At 34.5% G+C, this 24,921-nt stretch overlaps 1 protein-coding gene across 3 annotated transcripts in view; it reads right to left on the bottom strand.

The window, feature by feature from the left end:
- The window catches only part of LOC145688367 (metabotropic glutamate receptor 5-like), a 420,659-nt gene that overhangs the window by 172,913 nt on the left and 222,825 nt on the right, over positions 1-24,921 (bottom strand). The window contains exon 1 of one of the 3 annotated variants that reach the window (XM_081762518.1): positions 17,227-17,607. The exons of the other annotated variants lie outside the window; for them this stretch is intronic. The gene's annotated coding sequence lies outside the window, so the exon portion shown is untranslated. Of the gene's footprint in view, positions 1-17,226; positions 17,608-24,921 lie in introns of those variants that run through there. 3 annotated transcript variants of the gene reach the window in all.

The raw sequence follows: 24,921 nt of genomic DNA, 5'->3' as shown, positions 1-24,921 counted from the left end.
CATTTGCTCGATGACATTTATCCTGTTCTTCGTCCGAAGATCTCAATTACTGGCGATATGCCGTAACAAATTATTATTAATAAAATCTGACTTGTATCGAAATTGTAACGAGGAGCTACAATTTTAAAAATCTTTTATATTATTTTAATACGGTATTGGTCAGAATATAGGCTGCATATTTTAGTGAAATTTCAATTGTAAGGAACTAGGATGCGTCTTATCGTGACCTTACAAAAATTATGACATATCGTTACATCGTGTATTAAAAATGTACTTATTGCTCATTTTAAGTATTGATAATGTAACAACAGTATAGTAGAAAGTGGCTGCATAATAGTCTCATATCATTTTCTTTTCTTCTCCGTCCCTTATATCAGCGCTAAGACCGTATTTATTTTTTTGGCACATTTCAATCAAACTATATTTACATTACAAATATGACGAAATATGCTGTAAACTTTGTCTAGTGGCTAATCATAGTACACACATTATTAGTCTATACTGGAAATATGAAAATTTAAGAAGGCTGACTGGTTTCTTAAAGTAATTAATTTCATTTGTATTCATTTTAATAGATTTGTTGCTTTCATTTTCAGTCTAGAAAAAAAAAATCTAAAAAAAATTTGAATACTGCGACATTATGATACTTTTTTTTTACTGCATTATATGCTATATTAATTTCTCTCTCCCTCACAATTCAACGATAGGCCTTATACTGTGAAATATCTTACAAAGTGTCTTATTGTCATTTACTATATGTTCATGGCACTGAAAACTATTATATTATTATTATTATTATTATTATTATTATTATTATTACTGCGGAATTAATTACAAATAATACACAAAACTCAAATTTCAGCTAAATCTCTACATGTGTATCTAATGTAAGTTAAATTAAAAGCACATGAACCTTCAAATGTTGATACTGGTACACATTTTATTTGTTGGCACGTTGTGAACTAAATTATACATTGTAAGTATTAGATATGAAAACAAATACTTTCAAGTCTGCAGTGAATTGAAATTTAAAAAAAAGTGATTTCAGGTGAAATTTTTGTTATAACAGTACAGCATTCATTACTTTCAAATGTACCAATGCAATTTAAACATTGAACATGTTATGTGTAACAGTACGGCGAACATTACTTTTTCTCGTATCAGAGAATCTGTTATACAAACAGTAAGTGTTTCTGGTGTCAATCATGAATGTGAGTAGGCCTATATGAAGTTTATGCTTTTCATTGAATTAGTAAGAGTCCAATTGTACGTGGAAATGTTGAAACGTGAAGTTTCAAAGTTGTGTCCGAGAGTTTACTTGAAAGGAGGAAATTACAAGGAAACGATATTCAAGGATACTTGTATAAAGCAAATTTCTTCCATCCCAAAGCGTGTTTTCATTCTTATCGCTTTCAGTTTTTTTTTCTACACCACTTCCCACTTTGTCATAACATAAATTACACAAATTCCTTTACAGTTTTACTGGTATCCAATCATTGCCTTTTATTATTTTTCAATCACAAAGAATTTGTACCTGATAACACGAAGACTACTAATGAATATATCTTCAGCGGTCATGCTGCGTTCTTTATTTTTAATTGCGATTTTAAAAACAATAATAAAGCCTTCGACGCTGCATTCCATAAATTGCTCTGGTTAGCAACATACTGCACTGAATGTAAAATCAGCATATCAAATCGCAATGAAATTATTCTTTCTGCTTCTGTTACGTTGCCTAAAAAACTTGAGATTTTACTAGTAACCAAACCCCAAAGTATACGAATGTCCTATAAGTCATGCAGGAAGCATTAGAATATAATCAGTTCGAAACATGTTAAGGTCAACTTTCTTTCATTAACAATTCGGTCATTTCAACTCTGAGAGCTCGTTTTGACATGACTCACCTGAGCATTGAACTTTGAAATAGTGAGATATTAACTCAACTGAACTTTCATAGTTTACGCAGTACATTGCAGTGGAAAGAATAATCTCAGTCCGTAAGCTGATAATTAGCTCATCATAACCTACGGTTTACCTATCGAGATTTAATATGTGTGTTTTCTGCTGTTTACATAGACACCTATGAATTCCAGGTTGTCAAGACGTTAATTTGAAATTATGAAGATTAAACAACAGCACTTGTTCATTTCGTTCACTCGACAATCGTATGCCTCTCAATATTTATAATCGTACTTACAGCACATCACAATTAAGTTACACAAATAATCAAACTACTGAATACTTATGTATCATACTAAATGCAAAACGAAATTTGTGCATTCGTAACTTCATTTTTTATCTTTCGAGTTCTGTATCCTGTAAAATTCCGAACAAATACAATTTTCCGAAGTAAGAAAGGACATGAGTTTCCTCACAGTTATTTCATATATGCAACAATAATAAGGAAGTCTAATAAACTTCTTCAGAATAAAATGTTCTCCCTACAGACTGAAGGACTGACCTTTGTATTTTTCCCTCTGCATGGTACATCTCTAATTAGAAGCAAAACCAATATTTTCATAATTAAAATTTAAAAATCCGAACATGCCCTACGATCTACCACAAACTTGCTTAAGTTCACGAACTTTCCAATAAAATCGTAGACGTTCATTTAAATAATTGATACTTCTTATCCTAATTATCGCAGTATTAGGTTTTACACATTGTTTTCTTTAATATAGAAGATATTCTCAAATAATACTATTTTCGTGTGCTGGCATAAGAAACATAAGCTGTAAGGAGATTTTGTCCGCATTTCCTTCCAAAATTTCATTTTCTTTGAATTTCGTAGCCCATAGTTCCCCATAGTTGCAATTATTGTGGAATCAGGTTGTTTCGTGGTTATATTTCATAACATTTCAGATACAAAAGAAATACTATTGCTTCTTCGTCTATCCTTGTGAACGCAATAAAAGGAAAGATCTGCGTTCGATTCTTGTTCAGGGATGTTTGGATAATGGGAAAGATAGGAAGATTGAGTTTGGTGATACAACTAATACGTGTTTCACTAACTGAGTGGTCAAAGTAGTTCTATCGATAATAAGCACCTCTCATGTTATTTACTTTACACTACATGAACGATAAATGTACCAAGTTTAATTTTTGTCCGAGCAATTTTCAGAAGAGGAAAAATATTGTTTGATATTCTCCGTGAATATTTTTCTAGTGTAAAGATGTACACATACGTAACTCCTGCCTCTATTAATTATCGTAGTCCTTGCTGAGAATAGTTACAGAATTAAAAATAACAATTAAAAATTTCTACAGAATACTAGGTCTCGTATCTACAAAGTATCAGAAATTGTCTCATTTGTTGAGGATTGAAAAATTAAAAAAAAACAACATAAAACTGATTTATTACTCACTTACAGTTTAAGTAATAGTCACAGACAGTTAAGTAGGAGACTTATATATTACTTACTGACTGACTTAAGTAGGAGACAAGAATGATGTCTCCCAGTTTAAGATTTTTCTCTTTTTTAATATCTTAATCAACTTATAAGGCCTCAGTTTCCCGTCAGAAGCAGTACTGCAATACAATTGGAAACAAACCTGACGATTTAAGCAGTACATTCTACAGTAGGCGATAGTAATACGGATCTATACTTTTAAACTCAACGTTAACATTAAGGAAGCTCAAATCAAGTTGGTAGGATACAAAAAGTCATATCCTATACACAAAATTGTACAATATAAAATGAATTTTTAGATAGAGAATACGAACTGAAGTCCATCAAATAATGCATAGAATACAATAGATCAAATTCTCAAACTAGGTGACACTAATCATTTTACACCATTCATCAATACGTCGAATTTCAATACATCGAAAATTCATCAAATTACGTCTGAATTGACAAGCGATTTAGTCAAATTTATGTTCTAATATAAAAACAATGACAAAAATTTATTTCCAATACAGCAAAATAAATAAAACTGAATTTTCTAGTTTTAGCTTAGACTAGAGATGCAAGAACTCGGAAAAAACAAGTTTTAGTTTTACAACGTTTTTTTTCTTTTTTTGGCCTGGGAAATTTTGGACATTTTTGAATACTTTAATTTTAATAAACAAATAACAGTACGTTGCAGATTTTCCCCCCATTATAACGAAATAATAATAATAATAATAATAATGTATTCTGAATACAAAATACTTTTTAAAAAATCTTAGCATAAACGTGGGACATTAAACAATAAGAATTTTAGCAACAGTTCTGAAAATACAACAAATTCTGTGAAAAATGTATTTAAAATTTTGGATGAACTAACATAAGTAAACCAAAATCTCGTTCGTATTAAAATTAGAAGGTGAAAAAGTCAAAGAAGCTACACAAAAGTTTATTTCAAACATTTTGAAGTGATATATCACTAATGAAATTAGAAATACTGTGAATAATAAAGTTTTATTACCATGTTAAACATGATACACAAAATAAGAATTTATGTCTTTAATTTTGTAATCTGAGTTCATATTAGGTTCTAATAGAATATGAAGCTCCGAATAAAGTTCTTCCCGATCAAAAAATAAGATGCAAACAAAATTTTATACCAACATTATTTTGCATTTGTTTCGTGGGTTATGGTATTTTTTTCTTCTTGCCTGCTAATTTGAATTTAGACAACCAGAAAACATATGACATATGTATCTTCCAAGCACTAGGTAAAATGATTAGGCAACCAATGATGACACCTACAATATTCAGGGTTGCATAACTATGCATGCTGGCAACAATACCATGCCAGTTTGAGAACGAATCAAGATACCCAGCTCTGATCTGAATTTAAGACTCACGAGCATCAAACGTTGTAAACGCTGATTCCCTAATCCCTACTTTCCTTTGAAGAATCCCTCGCATACATCTTGCGGAGATTTGAAACATATATTTTTCAATCGAGCAGTTATGACTGATTGTCATGTTCTAAACCGCACTCTCTACGTTATGTTGTTTTTGGATTACAGCCCTCTCAAGTTCATTTTCCCGCACTTTCGGCACCTTATATCGCCGAACCTATCCCTCACTGACCAAAGTTCCAGACAACTTTTTGCTAGTTTCGGTTTCGGTGTCGGGAATTAGCTCCCGAAGTTTGTTCAAATAGTTTCTTACCATTCTGTATTTATTATATATATATATATATATATATATATATATATATATATATACAATTTGTAGAATGACTGGTCGTTGGTCTCAAATATGAATTCTTGATAACAGCTGTACTATTCTTACGTATAGCAGCTGCTTCGCCAATCAAGTAGAAATGCAACTATAACAAGGGCTATATTCTAAGCTTACCTGTTTTCTATTTGTTTGTTCCTCTAACAAAATACACTATGTCCTTGGTCAACTTGGAAACAGATTAATATAACACTTTGCATAAATGAACACACCAGTAGTAGAACTTTGCATAAATGAAAAAAAAAAACACTCAGTCACTTCCGGGCCTGGTAATATCTACTGTAGAATTTAAGGTTAAAGCAACAATTTCGAAACTTCACTCGGAACAAACTCCACCGGAAATAAATTCAGTACTTCCCATTCCAATCATTTTAAACCACTTCACCGTCCGTCAGTGGAGGAAAGTGAAAGTGATTCAACATATGTCGGAACAAATTCATCCTCACAGACTGTCACCCATGTCGCTGAGCTGAGAGAGCTTTTATCATTAGAAAACATTACGATGCCACGTGAAACTATACTGCAAAGGTACATCTTCTGTAACAGTGGATGTTGGTAATAAAATGATACAAGAAAAGAAAGTAAAGCAAATATTCAACGATGTAGAAAGTTTCAATGATAGATTTCAGAGGTCGAAAGTGTGGATTATATGTATTATACATCTGTTCTACAACATAGTTCAGTTAAGTAATGCATACTTGTGAATTCTTATTGTTTTCAGTCTACGTAACACCTATACACAGAAGTCTATGTTTTACAAATATGTGAGTTACATTTGTCTCACTCATTCTTCACGAAATCAATGAAATTTCACTTTATACAGAGATACTTTCTCTTAACGACATGGAAGACAGATCTCATTTATTCAATATTTTGTTCCTTGTGTGAAGCTTTTTTTTTCCTTCTTCTTTCGGATGTCATTTTTCAATTGCATCCGAAAAACAGGATGTTAAATCACACTAGAAAAATGTCAAATGAGTAAAGAAAAGAAGTAGCAAGTCAAGATGGGTCATAAAAGTTTAGTTTAATTTGTGTATTTTCACTTTTCTCCGTTACTAAAATTTTAACTTAAATTTTAATGATTAAACCTTCAAACTTATTTCTAAACCAAAGTTTGCAGCACATTATATTTCATTAAAGGAAAAAATATTCATATATTATATAATGTGTATGTGTTCCAACGTAACTTGAACGCCTGGAGCAATTTTAACCAAACTTTGTACACATATTATTTACAGTCCGGAAGAAAAATATTGTCAGGGTAAGACCCCTAGCACAAGTAAAGGGAGTGGGAGGGGGCGAGACTTTAATTGAAAACGACCGATATTAGTGTCGAATCCATGGTTCATGAGGTCGCCGAGATTAATAATTACACTGCCGATAGTGTTGAAGTCTAAGTTCATCCCCCATCGGCAAGGGAGGTGAGAAGGGGGTGAAAAATGAAATGTCTCAAACGAGAGATTAGTGTCAAATCCATAGTTTAGGTTTGCCAAACTATTAGGTTATAATTGCGATTACCTCTAACTCCAAGTTCATTCATGAACGGGTGTGTCAGCTAGATTGAGAATCTACACAGGGGCAACGCCTTTGGCGTTGATTCCACATCTTTATATTTGGATGTATATTCTAGTAACTCCGGAAGGACTGGAACGATTTTAACCAAACTTAGTAGACATATTAAATACAATCTGGAAAAATTTCTGTGGGAATAAGACAGCAAGAGATAAGAGTTGGAAAGAGTGACATGTAAAGGCAAAACGACTTATATTGTTGTGCAATCCATAGTCTTCGGGGTCGCTAAAATGAATAGTGGCACTCCCACACAGTGTATGGTCAATGTCGTTTAAGTCCAAGTTCATTACCATTGGCAGAGGGTGGAGGGGAGGTGAAGAATCAAAAATAAATTTGCGCCGAATTCATAATTTTCGGGGCCAGAAAATCATCAGACCTGTTTGAAATAACTTTTGGAATACTGGGTGTTTTAATCGTATCAATATATTTAAAAGGCGTGTTCTGTGGGGTAGTGTGTTTCAATATTTATGCGAAAAGTAGAGTATCTTCTGTATTTTTATTGTGGTGGATACATTAATAATTGGCAGGTTAGCGTTAGACAAGAGTATATGGAAATTAATTTATTATTATTATTATTATTATTATTATTATTATTATTGCATTGTTTAAAGCCAGACTTTCGTGTAAAAAAATCTGTATATGCATATTACTCCATAGACTTCACAATTAAGGAAATATGTAAAAACATTTGTAAAAATCTAGTCAGATATAAAAACGTCTTACTACAGGGAAGACAATTGAGTCAACTGCGAAGTAATTGTAAGAGTACGAATTTAAAGTATTGCAAAAAACACGGAAGGTAGTTTTTAATCTGCATGTAGAACACAAGAAGAGAAGTCTCAATTAAATTCTCGTTTCGGAAAGATCTCGTAATTCGGCACCCAAGTTTCTATATCTTAGTGATTGTAATCTCAACACTTCTATAACAAGACTAAAAGCAATAGCAACCACCATCAATAGCAAGACATCAATAGCAACCAGGTCAGGAGTTTCTCGTAAGATGTCTAAGTTAAGCAATTATTAACAAAACCAAACAATCATTAGCTTCTACTAAAACCAACTAAACTAACTTGCGTTCAAACTGTAAATTTAAGACTTTATAAAAAAAAAATAGAAAAGTAGCTAGTAGAGATACTGCCCATGAAAGGCCCTAAGTCATTATTAATTTAATTGTTATGAAAATTAAAAATAGACTATTTAATAACATACGGTAAGCCATTTAGTTGGTTGTCTGGTTCGCTATCATCAAATCCAGATTAACCAGATTATGATAACATTAGCGGCCATTAATTAACCTTTATTATAAATCATCAACACAGAACCAGACACATTATTATTACAGTTTCATTGAAATAAATATTCTATGGTGAGTGGGATTCAAATGTTTTCCAGACATCTATTCAAGTGCGAAGAACGGACATTTAGCTAGTACGACTATAATGAAAGTAAATGAATCGGAAGAAATAATTTAGAAATTAATAAGCAGGTGTAATTCCCTGGTTGCAGCCACAGTGTACGGCCATCTAGGATATGAAAAGTCTATACAACAGAAGCTCAATCTCTGACGTGGAAGACCCGGCTTCGATTTCCGGCGTGAGCTCACGTGTTTCGGATTTCACGTTAAGATGTAGGTCCATCTCTCATATAGCTTCGCTGCTGAAAGGGACACTAAACTAAAAGTCAAATCAAACCAGAAGTTCAATCTAACAAATTGGATTCAGTAGGAAGTATTATGCGGCTAAAACCTCTTCATGCATTGTTGATACTGCATCTAGATCTGAAGGACAGCTACGTGGGAAATGTAAATCTATATCCAGTAAAATTACAAATTTGTATATATGATCCAAATAAGGGCTTTATTTTTTCATGAATTACATGCAGCGAAACAAGTATGTTAAACACTACGTGTCTGTCTATTGTATTGGAAAAACAAGCATTAGAAGAATTGAATAATAAAATTATTTTAATGTATGAAGATAAAAAGAAAATGTACAAGAAAGTGTCATTCCCAAATTCATAATTATCTCAAGTAACTAAAAGGCACTGTCATGTATTATTAAAAATAATAGGTTTATAATTTACTAATTGGTTTCTTTTACCAACCAATACACATTTATATATTTACCCTATCTATCTTTTGTATCGATCCGAAGAAAAAAAAAACTACGTGATGGATCACTAATTTTGGCCAGGATGTACGTCAAAAGTTAGGAATCGAGTTCGCTGATCCGAAGATATGGTCCCTTATGTATTCCAAAGGGAGATTATTATACCCCACATAGCACACTACGTCCCTGGGATGTCCCATTTTGATCCCAATCATCCCAGTCGCTTCCCGGGATTATCGGGACAATGAGAAGACATCCCATGGATGTCCTGAAGGATTCCCATGTAGGATGTCCACGGGACGTCCCAGATGGGACAGGAGGTCCGAGGGAAAATCAATAGACACCCCTTCGTGTTCCCGTTGAATATCCCGTATCCCGGGATATTAGCGGACATCTGGATCTCCTGCGGAAGTCCTGTGGATGTCCCGGGAACACATTCGGATATCCCGGGATGTCCCGTCGTCCGTTGCGGGCTCAGTCTCGGACATCCCGTGGACGTACTTGTGCTATGTGGGACATGTCAGGTTGCTGGCATACCATCCAGTTACTTTCAATGTTCTAATCAAATTTCTTCACGTGGTATATGAGAGTGCTACTTGTTGATTTTGCACTATTTGTCTTCAGGATTTGTATACGTCCCGTATATTAAGCGATTGATCCATATTACAAGATTGTGTCCTTTTTTTCTTTAAACTACTTCTTCTGGATGCAGAATCGCCCCGTAATTTATGGCATTGTGTTTAAAGTTCTAGTTCTTAAATTTAATAAAAAGTAACTTCCAAAAAATCGATAGCTTTCATTTATAAAATGTTATATCAATTGATAATACTACTATTATGTTGCAAGATAGCATCACTGGTGGACGCGGCAATAACTAAGCCCGGCTTACTTGCTATGACAGGTCAAATATAAAACGAATTTTTTTCTTTTTTTATTATTTAATGTGCCTTTAAAATGCTGTAAATAAAAAAAAGCTATAACACTTGGTTCGTTTCTTAAAACAAAAAAAAAAAAAAAACCCTATTCTTTTTAAATATGAGCCTAGGCATATCAACGAAAAAAGCGTGACATGAAAAGTATATTTTCATTTTGTAGTACATTCTGCGTCTCATCAATTTTTACCCCTTTCCTTTAATATACGTGTCCCTAGACTAGACGCAGTTTTTTTTTTCAGAATTTTCTTATTCTCCCCGGCTTGATTTCCAGAAATTATCTTCCACTTTTCCTTGTTAAAAATTCCAGTCTAAAATGAATCTCGTAGCTAAACTGGAATTGGGTTAAATTAGAAAGACCAAAATATATTTACCCCTACCAGTTAATTCTATCAAATGATTCACATCAATTTCAAATTCAACTTCTTTATTTAGTTTAACATTCCACTATTATGCACTGAGGCTAGGGCAGACGGTGATAATGGGGCAGATGATAATGGTTAAGTGATTGCAGTGGAAGGAAGCGAGAGACCTGGGAAAAAGCTCATGCGCACAGAGTTTATCCACTTGGCGCGGACTGGGACTAAACTAGAGACCCCAAAATTTCATTTGACAATTTCTGTAGATTATTCAGTGTGCAATCTAGAAATTTCAGATCTTGAACGAAAGTATGAATGACTAAGTTATGAAAATAACATTAGTAATTGTGCTTTGCTTAATTGGTATTTATGAAATCTGGGATACAGAGTTATTGCATATTAAATATTGTTCGTAAGCTGAGAAGACACCGAGAATAACTAACACAAATAGAAGAACACGCATACTTCACAATGCATCACGCTCTGATAAATGACTAGCTACAAATAGAAACAATGGTGAATAAGGGATAGTAATGGCTTAAAGTCTTCCTGTTTTATTACCATTTAAAGAGAAGAGTTTCTGAAGCAGTTCCAACCAAAAGGTCATCGTCTCGTTTGTTGTATCTGGTCCCGCATCTCTGCATACCGATAGAAATGGTGGAACAAACTACACAGTGGCAGAAAGTAATGCAGATCGTTTTTTTTTCTACAACTTTGAAGAAATAACTCATGATTCAAACACAGTTTTACAGCGCAAGTTCTCAATTATATGTCATAGTATTCTTATTATTGCAAACTAATATCTACAGTTTCATTCGCCAAAATCCTCCTCACCTGTTCACTTTACAGTGTTGGAGCCGGGTTTGCAGCAGCTCGCAGGCAGGGAGGAGCTAAAATCATTGTACCACAAACGAACAAAACTACAGATGCTACTTGCAGATAGATATTTCTCTTGTTCATGTTCGCAACCTCCACTATGAAGGAAAAAAAAAAAAACATGCATAGGATCAGAAAAAAAAACGAGTTTGTAAACACGTCTTGCAAGTCAGGAAAATATTATTTCATTTTTTTCCCCTGGAGCATGGCGGAAAATTTTGCACCCAAGAAACTACCTCCGTTTTCATGCATATCGTTCAGAAAATTGTTCTTGTCGTATTTAAATATGCATATCTCCTCCGCAACATAAATAACTTGCTGAAATCAAATGTTAAGAGAGTGCGTTATTCATAACGAGCATTCAAATATAACGGAAAGACTACTAATCATTTCAAATATACTGAGCACCTGTACGTAATTACAATTAATTCGTTAAGTATCTATGGTGGGTACTATTAAAATTGTAGTGGTCTCCTTGAAGTACTAGACAAATTATTACCGTGACATACCATTTTTCTTCTACTTTCGCTCCTACTGCTTTAGCAAGAGACATTAAAATGGAGCTATTATAAATTGGAAGTTGGGAAAATTGTGGTATTCCATGAAGTACCAGAAAAGAAAATCTTAATACACAGAATATTTGTCAATCCAGTGACATATAAGTGTACATAAAAATCAAATTAGGTATTAAAGTCATGTGAACAGAACTGGTGGTGTCATCCTCCAATCAGGAATGTTACTTGTTTCTGGGCTATACTTCGCGAATGTTACATATCTAACGAGTGAGAGTAATTATTTATTAAAGCAATATATTAATTTCTTTTTATAACACCTATTAAGATAGGCTAAATACGACAATGATATTAATGGTCAGTTCAATAGTGGTTTGTCGTGAACTTCCGAAGTTCAAAATCGATCTTCCGTCTGAATAATTTACTACGAAGACGAGCGTCAGTGTGTTGGGGACTTCTCATCTGAAAAAATTAAAACAGAACCTCAATGTTGTGTGTTACATAAATATCTTTTTTAATATTAAAAAAAAAATCAAATCAAATGTCGAGTTCTTACTCTGAGACCTACTTTCTCATAATAATTTCAAAATACTAATATATCATAACGTAGCACTCTCATCTTTATAAATAGGATCAGCTACTGTAGCTGGAGTTGTTAATATCCGACACCTCTTTCCAGGGTAGTTGGTTTTATCTTTATGGCGCAAAATTTGACAAGACTTTCATGGGTAATACCTTAACAATAAAATACACCATAAAAGATTATGTAATCGTAATTTTGAAGTACTAAAAAGACAACTACGCTGTAAAATTCATATTATTGTTTGATATATATATAACCCGTATTAAACAGAGGTCATCGTAAATTTAACAGCCTACTGCAGAAAATATTGAACTTTTAACATTAAACTAACAAATATGAAACGTGCTCTAGACTTGGATTTCAGATTAGTTTGTTTTAATTTATGATAATTAAACCTTCCATTGTTTTGTACGTGGATAAAGTTGTGTGTGGAATCAAATTGGAATTCCCTGGTTTCGTATAATTTTACGATATCAGTAAATTAGTAATCCATCGAACTTAGTCTAAAGCTATTTATTATTGTCTAGTAGTCCGCTAATGAACGTGAATTTCATTCGAATCCCCGATTACCCACTCGCCTAAGATACTTCAATGATCCTCCAGAATCGCATGTAGCAAATACCAGATTGTATTTCTTTCTTTCATAAAAGCTTGTATGTTTATTTTACATTATACGTTACTCGGGCCGCAAGCGTGCAAGAAATAAATTCTTAAATTTAAGACGGAAAGGTGCTGTCAAAAGTTACAGAACAAATAACGCTATCAAGAATGTTCACGAAGATAACTCAAAAATGTAAGTCTAGTTTTAAAGGATTATCCATTACAACTCCAATGTTAAGAGGAAGGTTGAGGGACAAGGTGTAGGTGTAGTGGTAAAACAATCATCATCTCTGGTCAGAATAATGAAGTTTTGATTCTAGGTTATATGAACCTGTGATGGAAAGTATAGTGTCTGGATTCTTGTAGCGCCTGCTCCCCCCCCCCCAATTCTTGCACCAAGGTTTCCACAATCATTATCTTAAATTTATTAGCAATTTTCTTTACAGTACAATGAATAAAAGTTGGCGATGGAACTGATACTTTCAATTACCTTAATGCAGAGCTTGCCGGTGGCGGCCATTGAGGGAAGTCACAATTGGTAAAATTTATTTTTTTCTCTAAAGGCTAAGGAAAGGTTACATACAAAAATTAGTACATTGTAAATTTAATGCGTTTTCCTTAAGCTTGAAGCTATAAATGTTTTATTAACACGCCAAGAGCTGCCACTGGGCTTAACTTTAAATAGCAAAGACTGTTTAGAACGCATTTATAATAAATATGTCAAAATTTCTTTCAAAGAGTTTGTAATAAAGCTTAACACGCAACATACTTTACTGAACATGTAAAAATAATATGTTCTGGACGAACAAGAAATTCAGAATAAAATTAAACTTTGCATTGAACTCTCAGTGCACTGTATAATAAGACGGAAAGAGTCTTTGACAAGAATGGTATTACTAAAGTGTACTTAAAACAATATTCAATACAAATACTGAATCATCTGTGTATGATTTCAGTAAGATTATATTGGCCCCGCGTAGTGTAGTCATTAACACTCTCGCTTTTGGTGCTAACTTTCCCGGGTTCGATTCCCGGTGGGAACACTTTGTCGAAAAGATATAAAATTTTCTACAGGGTAGCCATCTTGAAAGGTTTTTCCTGAGCTTTCCTTTTGCATCATGCAAATACAGGTCCCAGGCCGCTACTTTCCATTCCCGGACAGCGTGCTCACCGAGGAACGTCATTCCTCATGCGTGACGGGATTAAGGCCATAGAGGCCGGTAATGCCCAGAAATATAAATAAACAAGATTGTAGGCTAAATATATTGTTATGCTCTAATATAGTTTGTATGGTAATTATAGAATACGATATGCTATTATAATAAATTTTAATTAAGCTTGATGGCAGCGTATTTCAGAGATGCAGAGATAGGTTAGCGATGCAAGTCAAATTCTTATTTTAAATTTTCTCAGTCCTAACTCCTAAATAAGACCAGATTCGCTTCCATCAGATTCCTTGCTCCTACATATTATTATTACATGAGTTCATATTAAGTTTGAAGAAATAATTTAATCTGATCTCGTTACAATGTCAAATTCAAAGGACTATCAAACTGAAGGGAAAAACACCTAACATTGAAAGCATCACAGTAGTTTTAATATACTGTAGGTAGATAAGCTTAGCTTCTTTTTTTACAATCACGGAATATGTTACATTCTTTGTAAAAATTAAATAAATAAATAAAATAAGAGAACTACACCAACTTTACGCATACTACAGGTTATAAATATTCTTGTACATTGAAAGTAAGGGAAACCAAAGGAAAACAACGTATAAGATGAAGCAAGAACTTCCTCTGAAAATACACAAAGGAACCGTAATCATAACCCATAAGGTTTAGTTCACTATAGCTTGTAGCAATAAGCGATATGGGCAACACTGCAACTTACACCATATCCTGTACGCTAACTCACTTGAAGGACGAGCTGAGATGAAGATTAGGTCATAAAATCAAGACAGATCGTATCTCAAAACTAACTCCAGCTGGATGCACGTATACTGCTTTGTCTACACTGACACATGGTGTGTGGGTGGATCTCAAGTGTGCAATCCATCATGCAAGAGCATTTCCCATCTTGTTTACAGAATTTTAACATTGTTCAATTCTCGTTGAATTAGTGGTCATACCAAACCTTCCCTTAATCGCTTTATTTTAATAGCTTTTAATCAAATTAGCCGTAACGAAATCTTTATATTATTGCAGAAATCTTTAATTTTAAAACAAAGACCTATAAATTACTATCATAGTTAGTCATGGAATATCCATTTGGGGGGGGGGGGGAGGGGGATACAATTACAAAAGCAGTATCAGTTCTCTTCGTCGTCTTAGGACTCATCGTCGGGGGATAGGTACAATACATTGACTGGTATTTTTAGAAATTATTTAGTACAGAAGTGATGTATTTAAGCAATAAAAGCGAAATCTTTACGACAGAACGTTTCTCCTTCGATGTTATATCTAGTTACAGTTCAGAGATAAATGTCCAGTCGAGAACCCAACCTTTCTTTGAATGCCTTTCAAGTTTTCGACATAAAAAAATCACTATAAACAACATACATATTACTGGAGATTGACCACAGAGTTAATACCAAAGATGCCGTACTTTGTGCACTTTGGCATTATATTGAATCGTAAAGTAAAGCGCCTGAATTGACTTTTAGCGTGCATGATCCCATCTTACTTTTCCGAACCTAGGATGCTAATGAAAACACAAGACTTCAGCAGTGACTACTTTCTGTCCTATATTTTTATAGTTGGTTCAAGCTTTGGCAACGAGATCATAAATGATGCATCTAATTGTTGTACAGTATTGGAGCAGAAATATCGTTTTTTTAAGCCTTTTTATTCATTTAAAATGGAGAAATAAAAGTAGTGTTTGGTTTAGAACATATAGAAAAATGGGAGAACAAACTGAATCCGCATAGCATTTGGCTACAAAATGACTTTAAAAATGAACATTTGTGTAAAATTGAGTTGTTTCAGTCATAAAAATAAGGGTTCACTTCGGAGACTGCATAATTCTAACTCTCAGTTTTGTGACAGTAATACGCATTCAGCATTTAATAGACAAGGTCCACAGACACATACAAAACCAGCCTAGACAATATATACGATATCAAATTTAGCACTTTGAAAAAGATACAATACAACTGACATCATTCTTCTCCATTTTTCATTATCATATTAGTTTGTGTGAGATATATATATATAAAAAAAATCGTGTCCATGTAAAACAGTTAAATACTTAATTTCGTACACTGCCAAAAATGCGACACAAAAACTTGAAGAAATTGCTATACAGAAACCAAAATAATATGATGATAATCAATATCACTGATGTTTTTAAGGCGTTATTGCATAACAGTTTGCCACACAAATCACAAACGAAAGATTGCATAGAAAATGCGATAAACTTATGACTATAATTTATTACCGAAGTAAGTTACTTTTGCAACATCAATGTATTTAATTCAAGATACGATAGTTCTCTCTCCCTGTCACATATACTAGCAAACGTTTAGTGATAAATGTCCTCTCGCTCTAAAAATCTCAGCCATTCCCATTTAGGTGTATTTTAGGTTTCCAATTGACACAAACCTAATTACATACTCGTACAACTACAATATTAGTCTCCAGTGGTCACAGAATTAATGACGAAGATAGTTTGTGTACTTTGACTTCAAGATGCAAGATACCATCTTAGGTTTTGAAAATAAGGTAACCACCTAAAGAATGGGACTTCAGCAGTGCCCTCGTTTCTGTCCTATCTATTCATAGTTCATCCAAGTTATGGTAAGAAGCTCCTAAACGACGGATCTAGTTGTTACATAGATTGTTTTAGAAATATGCATTTTGCTGTGGCCTCTTGCTTTCATCGAAAATAAGAAATGTAGTATGGTTTAGAAGTTTGGAAAAGTGGAAAATCAGCTGAATCCGTGTAACATTTTCTTACTATATCAGTTAGAAAATTAATAATTTTCGTGAAATTAACTTGTGTTTTTATTGAAAAAGTGACAGTTCACTACATAATTCTAATTCCCCGTTTTGTGAGCGTTACGAATTCAGCAAACTCTCTATATGGACACATGAAACAATGCAAACGTATTCTTGTTTTGGTCTGAATTGTAATTCAGGATGTACACACTTCTGAATTCTCCAACAGAAATTAATTTTAGAGATTTTTTTTTTACTTTAATGTCTCACAATTATGCCCTTTAAGCTAAGGGAGACGGATGGTTAAGGCGAGTGAATGATGGAAGAATTGGTGAAATGACAATGTGGAAATGGATGTACGCCGAGAAAACACCCGGACACGATGTTGTCCACCACAAACTTACTTGCCCGGCGATTGAACTGGGGACCCCATACATAAGAGGTAAGTGTTCTACCGCTAAGCTCCCGTCCCCCTTTAAGAGGAAAATGTAATATATGCTAAAATGATATGTTGACGATTAAATTATAGGGTAAGTAAACTACTATGTAATATCAAGCAATATGTAACTCACCTGTTTTTCACGCCTCTTCCTTCGGACTGATTCACAAACAAAAACAAAATTGTCTGGATAACAAAAGTATGTAACGCACAACACAAACTAATGGATCTCGTTCAATTTAAGTGATGTGACATGCACATGTGCCTGTTAAGAAACCTACAATCATAGTCTACGAACAGCAATCGAGGGCTACGTGTTCTGAAAGTGTAAGTAATTGTTGAAGCAACCACCTCCTCCTCGCTTACTTGTTTTGTTCACTCTGCAATGATGTATAAGAAACCAAAAGCAACAAGGCGGTTCTTGTAGTTGGTATAGAATCTGAAACAGTAGAATTATTCTACCCGATATTAACCGAAGATGATGTTAAACACGCCACTACCATCGACGAAACAGCTGAATTTAGTGTTCTCACAACCCTCGCCGCTATAATTAGAAACCACAGCAAAGGGGTGTGTTTGTGAAGTAAAAGCTCTTTCTTCAACTGTGAATCCCAATCTACACTTAAAACCATTGGCATTCACCCAAGTCCTAACAACTCTTAAGTTTCAGCTTATTGAACAGCCTTCACTGATACTATGGTGCAGTTGTAAAATACAATTATTTAAGAAAACAATTTCCAGAGAATGAAGTTAATGATTAATTACAAGAATTGTCTTAACTCAGGATTCGTAAATGAAATAAAACATTCTGTAGTAAAAGTCCTAAGCGTATTTGTGTATGTATCTATACAATGATTGCCATTATTGAACTGTATATCAGGGTTGCCAACTTTCCTTGAGAAAAAATCGGAACGGGACAATCAGTTTGAGTGCTCCCCCCCCCCTTCCTTCGGAGACAACTACATGTACGACGAGTCGTTAAAAACAATGTAAATAATCATCTGAATAATACGAACCTAAGTGAATACGGCACCTTATTTTTTTTCCTACCCACTGCTCATCACGAGGTATTAAGCAATATAGCCTATGCACCGAATTCAAACCAATACAACTGCAATTTATTTAACATAAACAAAGTTTAGAGAGAAAACTACATAGTTTTTTTATTGCAAATAAGTGCATAACATTGTTAAGGAATTACTGACAAAAAGTATTACTAGAATAAAGTCCTGTTCTTTGGCTCTTATTATACAAAGTCTTTGGCCCAGTAAAATATTAATTAACTATGAAAATCGATAAATCGGGACAGTATGCGTCCCGACGAGTGTCCGGTCAGGACACGGGACAAATAAATCCGAAATGGGTACAGTTCCGACAGAATCGGGACGGTTGGCAACCGTGCTGTATATTGTCAACAATTCTCCACTAATTTACGTAACGTGTCTCTTCAAGTTTTAAAATTTTATAAACACAATTACAACTTACTAGGCATATACGATTATATATATTTTATAAGTAAGTATATATTCAAGTACTAAGAGACAACTCTCCCTTATAGGTTAAAGAAAACAAATATGAATAAATGACAAAACAACGAAATTTCATAAATGGGGCCAACGGAACCCCGAGAAAACCCCCTCAGACGATGTTTCTGAAATTGTCACTAATGCTACCTAAATGCTCTACGAATGTGATATCATAAGATATTACTTGTAGTAAGAAAGTGTATGTGTTTGAAAATTACTTTAAACTATATCACTAAAACACTGAAGCCATTTAAGACAGCATTCTTTCTTCAGGAAATTATACCTTGCTCACATATATAGAAACTTCGATTATTTTAAGCAGTGGTGCCCATCCCCCCTTATGTCCATGACACCCCCCCCGAATTGTCTATCGGTAGGTGTTCTTCCATAAAAAAAAAATCTTTTCGATTAATTTTTAACATCTCCTCAAACATATTTATATATATTTTTACCCCCCCCCAATATTTCAATGACGCAGTTTTCGTCATAGTCCCCCTTTGTGGGCACCCCTGTTTTAAGAGCTATCGTAACAGTACATATATTTCGAAGTTTGGTACTATGTTGCAGTAAAAAAAAATATATAGTTTTAAAAATTTGCTATATTTATTACTCGCACATACCTTAACTATCCCGAGTCGCATTGCTAAATTAAAAAGAAAGCCCTCCACAATACCTGGGCAATTCAAAGTTTGTTTCTGAATTTCAAAGCTTACAGTGTAAGTTGTGTGTTTTGAGCTTCTGCAGATGTACAGAGAGGTGGAACTTCGTTGACCATCTGGATTTTTCAGTGTGGGATGTGCTGCTACACCTACACAGTTCCTATTTGGCCTGTGATCCTGCTTGACAGGTATACGGCAACCATGGTGTGAATTGAAGAGTAAGGAGGAGGGGAAGAAAAGGAAATGCTTTTCACAAAGAATTTCTTTGTCATGAAGCTTCTTCGTCGTCTCTCAATTTCCTTAGTGCCAACAACGATCATTACTGGTCACTGGGCAAAAAACCTTTTCTAGTCCTATCCACTATACTCTATATCACTTATCCAAATATTAATGCTTTACGTAGCTAAGCAGTCACTTTTTTATTTCCTTACTTAGGGTCCTATTTATGTCGTGTTGTTAAATTTTGACTAATTAAATGAGATGTTTCATTTTGACTTTTAAAATAAGGCTCCCGAGACTGAAATCCATTAGGTACACATTCGCCGCCGGAAGTTTCATACCTAAAATATGTTTTCAAGTATGCAGATTACATAGTGCACCAAGATAATTTCATGTATCTAAAACTGTCTTTAGGAATGCACATAAATCCTTATTAAAATAGCTGAATGGAGTCGAGAGTACCTAAATTTAAGTGAATGCACTATCGAACTTTTAGCACTTTGCAGCAGAATTTCTCAAACTGTGGTTTGCGGGCTACCCATAGTTAACGAGATCTGCCCTTGTGGTCTTAAGTTGAACATTAGTCCAGAAAAAAGCAAAGTAGTTCAAATGAATTATTTATTCCACTATAGCTAAGAATCTCAAATATGTACGTATTACCAAATAACAGAATATGCAATTTTATAAGGTAAAGATTTATAAATTTTAATACCTTATATAGATATATTATAAAATCTGGATAGCTTTAAATTATTCTTTTAAATGCGTATTTTCTTCTATTGATACTAATGCAAAACCTAGGAAATTTAGTTTTAATATATATCTTGTTCACAACATTTTAAAAAATGATAGAACTGCTCCCGATGTAGAAAACAGTAGGGTAGATCGTAGAACATTCTGACTAATGAAAGTGGTGTCCATTTCAAAAGATTGGAAAGCTGTTCTATTCGAGTAAAGGGCATGATTCTAGAGTTTGATTCCCAGTGAGGAAGACTTTAAATTTGTACCCATTATGGTGGTTCGGATTCCACATTAAACTGTAGGTCCACGTCTCATAAAGGTAGGTGCTGAAGAGAGACGCTGAACTTCAACAAATGAACAAACAATGCGCATGCTGGTTCATTCTTACAGTTATTTTTTTCTATCTGATTTGTCTAAATATTCTGTCTGAATACAGAGTGTGTTCCACTTAACACAGCAACCTTGAGTCATTAAGTCAGCAGAAGAGGAATAGGATGGCTAGATCTTGTCCCTGAAGTTCAAAAAGTGGAAATTAAGGATCTGGAATGAATGAAATAGTTAAGAATTAGTAATCTAATATACCACGTATACCATCACTTCTTTACACAGGTAGTCACTTGCACACATTAATTTAGGACTCAGCTTCATTTAATTTGGGAAAGTAATTTCTTACTTATTTGGTGTGACTAAACACAATTAGTTAAAAACAGAATGATAGCTGAGAGAATCGGATCTAGTAAATTCCGACGCAATGAAGACAAACTGTCGTCTAGTAATCTCGAGTTAGCAACTGTTGACCTGCGGAGTACCAGGGGCAGCTATTCTGATAGCTGTATTATTCGCTTTGCTTGAACAGGTGGTATTATTAATAAAATATAATAATAAATGTTTCGTTTCACACTGTGACACTATGATCGGAAAGTCGAAACAATATGATACAATACTGGAACAAGAAGTGGCTAGTGTCCCAAAATGTATCAAATTAATTTCTCAAAATTTTTTTACAGTAGTTGACATTAGGCAAAACTGACGAAAATCTTGTGGAAGTTTTGGAAATGTGGGTGGGGGGAAGAACGGAGATAATTAGCTGGGTAGAGCGAAAAACTAATTAGGATGTTAAAAGTGGTGAGGGAGAAATATGTTTATATATTATTGAAAATAGGAAGATTTGGTTGGGACCAGTGGCGAATCTAGAAGGTAAAAACTGGGGGCAGCTAAACTAATTGTATCTTGAGTTTATTAAAAACTTTCAAAAAATTATAAATAATAGATTCAATTATATTTGTCACTCAAAAAAAAATGAGGGGGCAAAATACCCGGCCCCGGGCTAAATCTTCCAATAGTTGGGACATTGGCTAAGAAGGGACCAGGACCGGTTCTAGACATTTCTCAGGTGTAAGCAAACAATGGTAATAAAAGAGTAGAAACTTGTAACGGATAAAAATTCTTCAAATAATTGTTACAATCGCAAATTTATTTAATATCTGTAGTCTCACTCTGAGTATTAACGAAAAATGGACGAAATTATACCTATTTGGCTGTGGATGAATACTGAATAAAGTTCCAATTAATATAATAGCATTTTTTATTAAATAAGCACAAGACACAACTAAGATATATACCTAAGATTAATTTGGTAAGTACAATTGAAACAAAAGTCGAAACAGAATAAAATTCATGAGCTTCAAATTTATCATTAACACAGGTTTGATTTTGACAAAGAAGGATGCTGATGTGCTTCAGTAAAAGCACATTTACATCGTAATACGATTATGGTAGTTTCATTTTTCGCTTTCTTTGTTACTGAAAAATACGTGTTATAAAGATATTTTTCTGGGTTTCAATTTGGCAAACATCCATGTTTCAGAATCCTGTGGTATTCACGCACCACAGGACACTATGATTGGATTATAGAGCGAGTTTGGCTACGGGCATATAATTCGAATTACTCACTAACTACCTCTATAAAAAATGTTGCAGAAGTACCGCAGGATTCTGATGCATGAATATTTGGATAGGGAATATATTAGTATTTAATACTTAAGTGAAGTCTTGACCCGACTACGGTAGGTCCCATAGTATTGGAGCTTTGGACCTTCAAATTTCATTCTTTCATGTTTTTGGCAGCCTATAACTTAGAAAGGGAGCATTTGTGCATCAGGTTGGTCTATACATTTCATCTTATCTTTGTCAGGAATCACCTCCCAAACGTCGGTGTTGTTTTGAAACACCCTGTATAAAGGGCAAGTGAATAAACAAATATTCAGGTATATATAAGATTCTTCGTTTGCATTTATTACTCCATCTCTTTTATTGTAAAGTGACATCCAGCAGAGTGACGACGCCAAAGAGAAGCGAGGAGGATAGGCACCTCCGTAGCCACTACGTCTGTCTCCCCCCCCCCCCCCCGACATGTGTTGTAAGTCAAAAGTTAAGTAATGTAAGACTATTCTTTTGGGTATACAAGAAAATAGCTGCCCCTCCCCAATTTTTGTCTGCTCCTCCGTTTGCCCCTCCCTTCAAGAAATTAAAGATGGAGTCATCACTGCCTACAGACTTGTTTGCTAATTCAGTATTCAGTTCCCTCGAATCGCAACATTGTTTTGCTTCTCTCACTTTCTCCGTGACATTTTGATTCCAACATTCGCATTTTCCTCTCTTTATTACATAAATAATAAATTTTCCCCAAATACTTAAGTTGTTAAAATAAAACGCCAATACAAAAAAAAAAAAAAAAAAAAAAGTTTACTATTCACTGTACATCTTTACGCAGTACAACTTATACTAGCTTATTCTACACGTATATGCAGTTAGTAATCCATTCATGCATTCTTCACTCGTTACATAATATTGCAGTTGAGAGATGCTGCTAACTGTGAACCAACGTCGTGAAGTGAAAGGAGGAGCGGGAGGAAGCGCACCTGGAAGAGAAGGCGGGAAAACCATTTCTCAAGTTGTCGAAGTTAAGTATCTTCTACACTAAAATACCAAGGAGCCAAATAACAGGGGAAAAATCTTGCGCGGACACTTAGTAACTTGGAGGTCACAGAGTCCATTTACCCGCAAATGTTGTCGGGACGACCACCCTGTAACCCGGAACTTCCATAAAAATTGCTTCATTTTTCATTTCATTTCATTCGTCTCGAAAGACAAGTTGCAAAGAACGATAAAATGCTAAAATGATATTTTGTTGCTTTCTTGAAGTCTGCCTCAATTGAATAACTGGTCACGTTATACAGCAGTCCTTGTCAAGATTTCAGTGTGTATGTGTGTATGCGACCTGTTTTGTTGTTAAGTAGTTTAACAGCTTGAAATCTCAACGGATAACATCAAGGCTACATGACACAAACATCGGAAGACTCTCATCATTCCAACGACGCAGAAAGAAGGGAAGACATGGGCTAATAGATGGATGCAACAACACGATGTCAGTTAAAATGGAAAATTCAGTCCCACAGAACAGAGGAGAAACGATAAAACAAAACAAAAGAACAAACGATCAGTGACATTACAAATGCCTTCTTTGTAAAGCTGTTTGGTTCTGTTCTTTGCTTTGTCGTCTTGTATCTGAAATCAGAAACAAGATTGCAACCAACCATAGGAACCAACGTAAATTATATTTTTAAGGGTTGTATTTTGAATCGCATTTCCGTTTTGAAGGAAGGGAAGGATCGTGTACAATTTACGATGAGTACACACTAATTATACTATATATATTAAATAAAATCAGCCTCGATGACTTACCTGCAAATCACTTCGTCAGTTCATTTGGTTTCTCATCCTTCACCAATACCTTTTGCGTATCAAGGTATTTACTCAAAACGAAGTTGAGATCCCTCGTGGTTGTATAGTTAGCGTACGCACCTTTGGCGCGGGAGATCTGGGCTTGATTCCCGGCAGGAACTTGTACAGTTCGGATCTCACATTAAGCTGTAGTTTTACGTGTCACACAGCCTCGCTGTTGAAAGAACGCTAAACTGAAATCCAATTAAAAGAAAGGGGGGGGACACGGTAGCTCAGTGGTAGAGCTGTTACCTCTGGTGAGTGGGGTCCTCGGTTCGCTCCCCGGCCAAGTAAGCTTGTGGTGGACAACATCCTGTCCGTGGTCTTTCTTGAGGTACTCCCATTTCCTCCCACTTGCTCATTTCACCAATTTTTCGATTACTATCATTCATTTGCCTTAATAATCATCTCCTTTAACGCAGAAGGGCCCAATCATGGGACATTAAACTGAAAAAAATCACTTTTTAAAATCGAAACTAAGTTAATGTGTGCTTTGTATGTGCAAAGCACTGGATTCAGTTTCTATTGGAACCATATGTGATTTCAACTCCACGTTAAACTCTAGATACAAGTGTTCTATGTAATTGTTATACTTCAATCAAATAGAATCACTTTTGATAAGTATTTGCATGTCTGACGTTTTCAGAAATTGCCATACATTCTGCAATGTAAAAAATGAAATGAAATTTTTCGGTTCAACATCCCCCAATTATGCTTTTTAGGCTAAGAGAGACAAATGATTACGGCAAGTGAATGATAATGAAAGAATTGGTGGAATGATAATGTGAGAGAAAACTGGAGTACCCGAGAAAACTCACGAACACAATGTTGTCCACCACAAACCAACTAGGTCGGGGATCAAACCAGGGATCCCACACACCAGAGGTAAGCGTTTTACCA

Source organism: Thermobia domestica, chromosome 6, assembly GCF_964235325.1.
Source record: "Thermobia domestica chromosome 6, izTheDome1.hap1.1, whole genome shotgun sequence".
In the NCBI taxonomy this organism is placed as follows: domain Eukaryota; kingdom Metazoa; phylum Arthropoda; class Insecta; order Zygentoma; family Lepismatidae; genus Thermobia; species Thermobia domestica.
The sequence above is the reverse complement of the archived record's forward strand: the minus strand, read 5'-3'. Positions and strand labels throughout refer to the sequence as shown.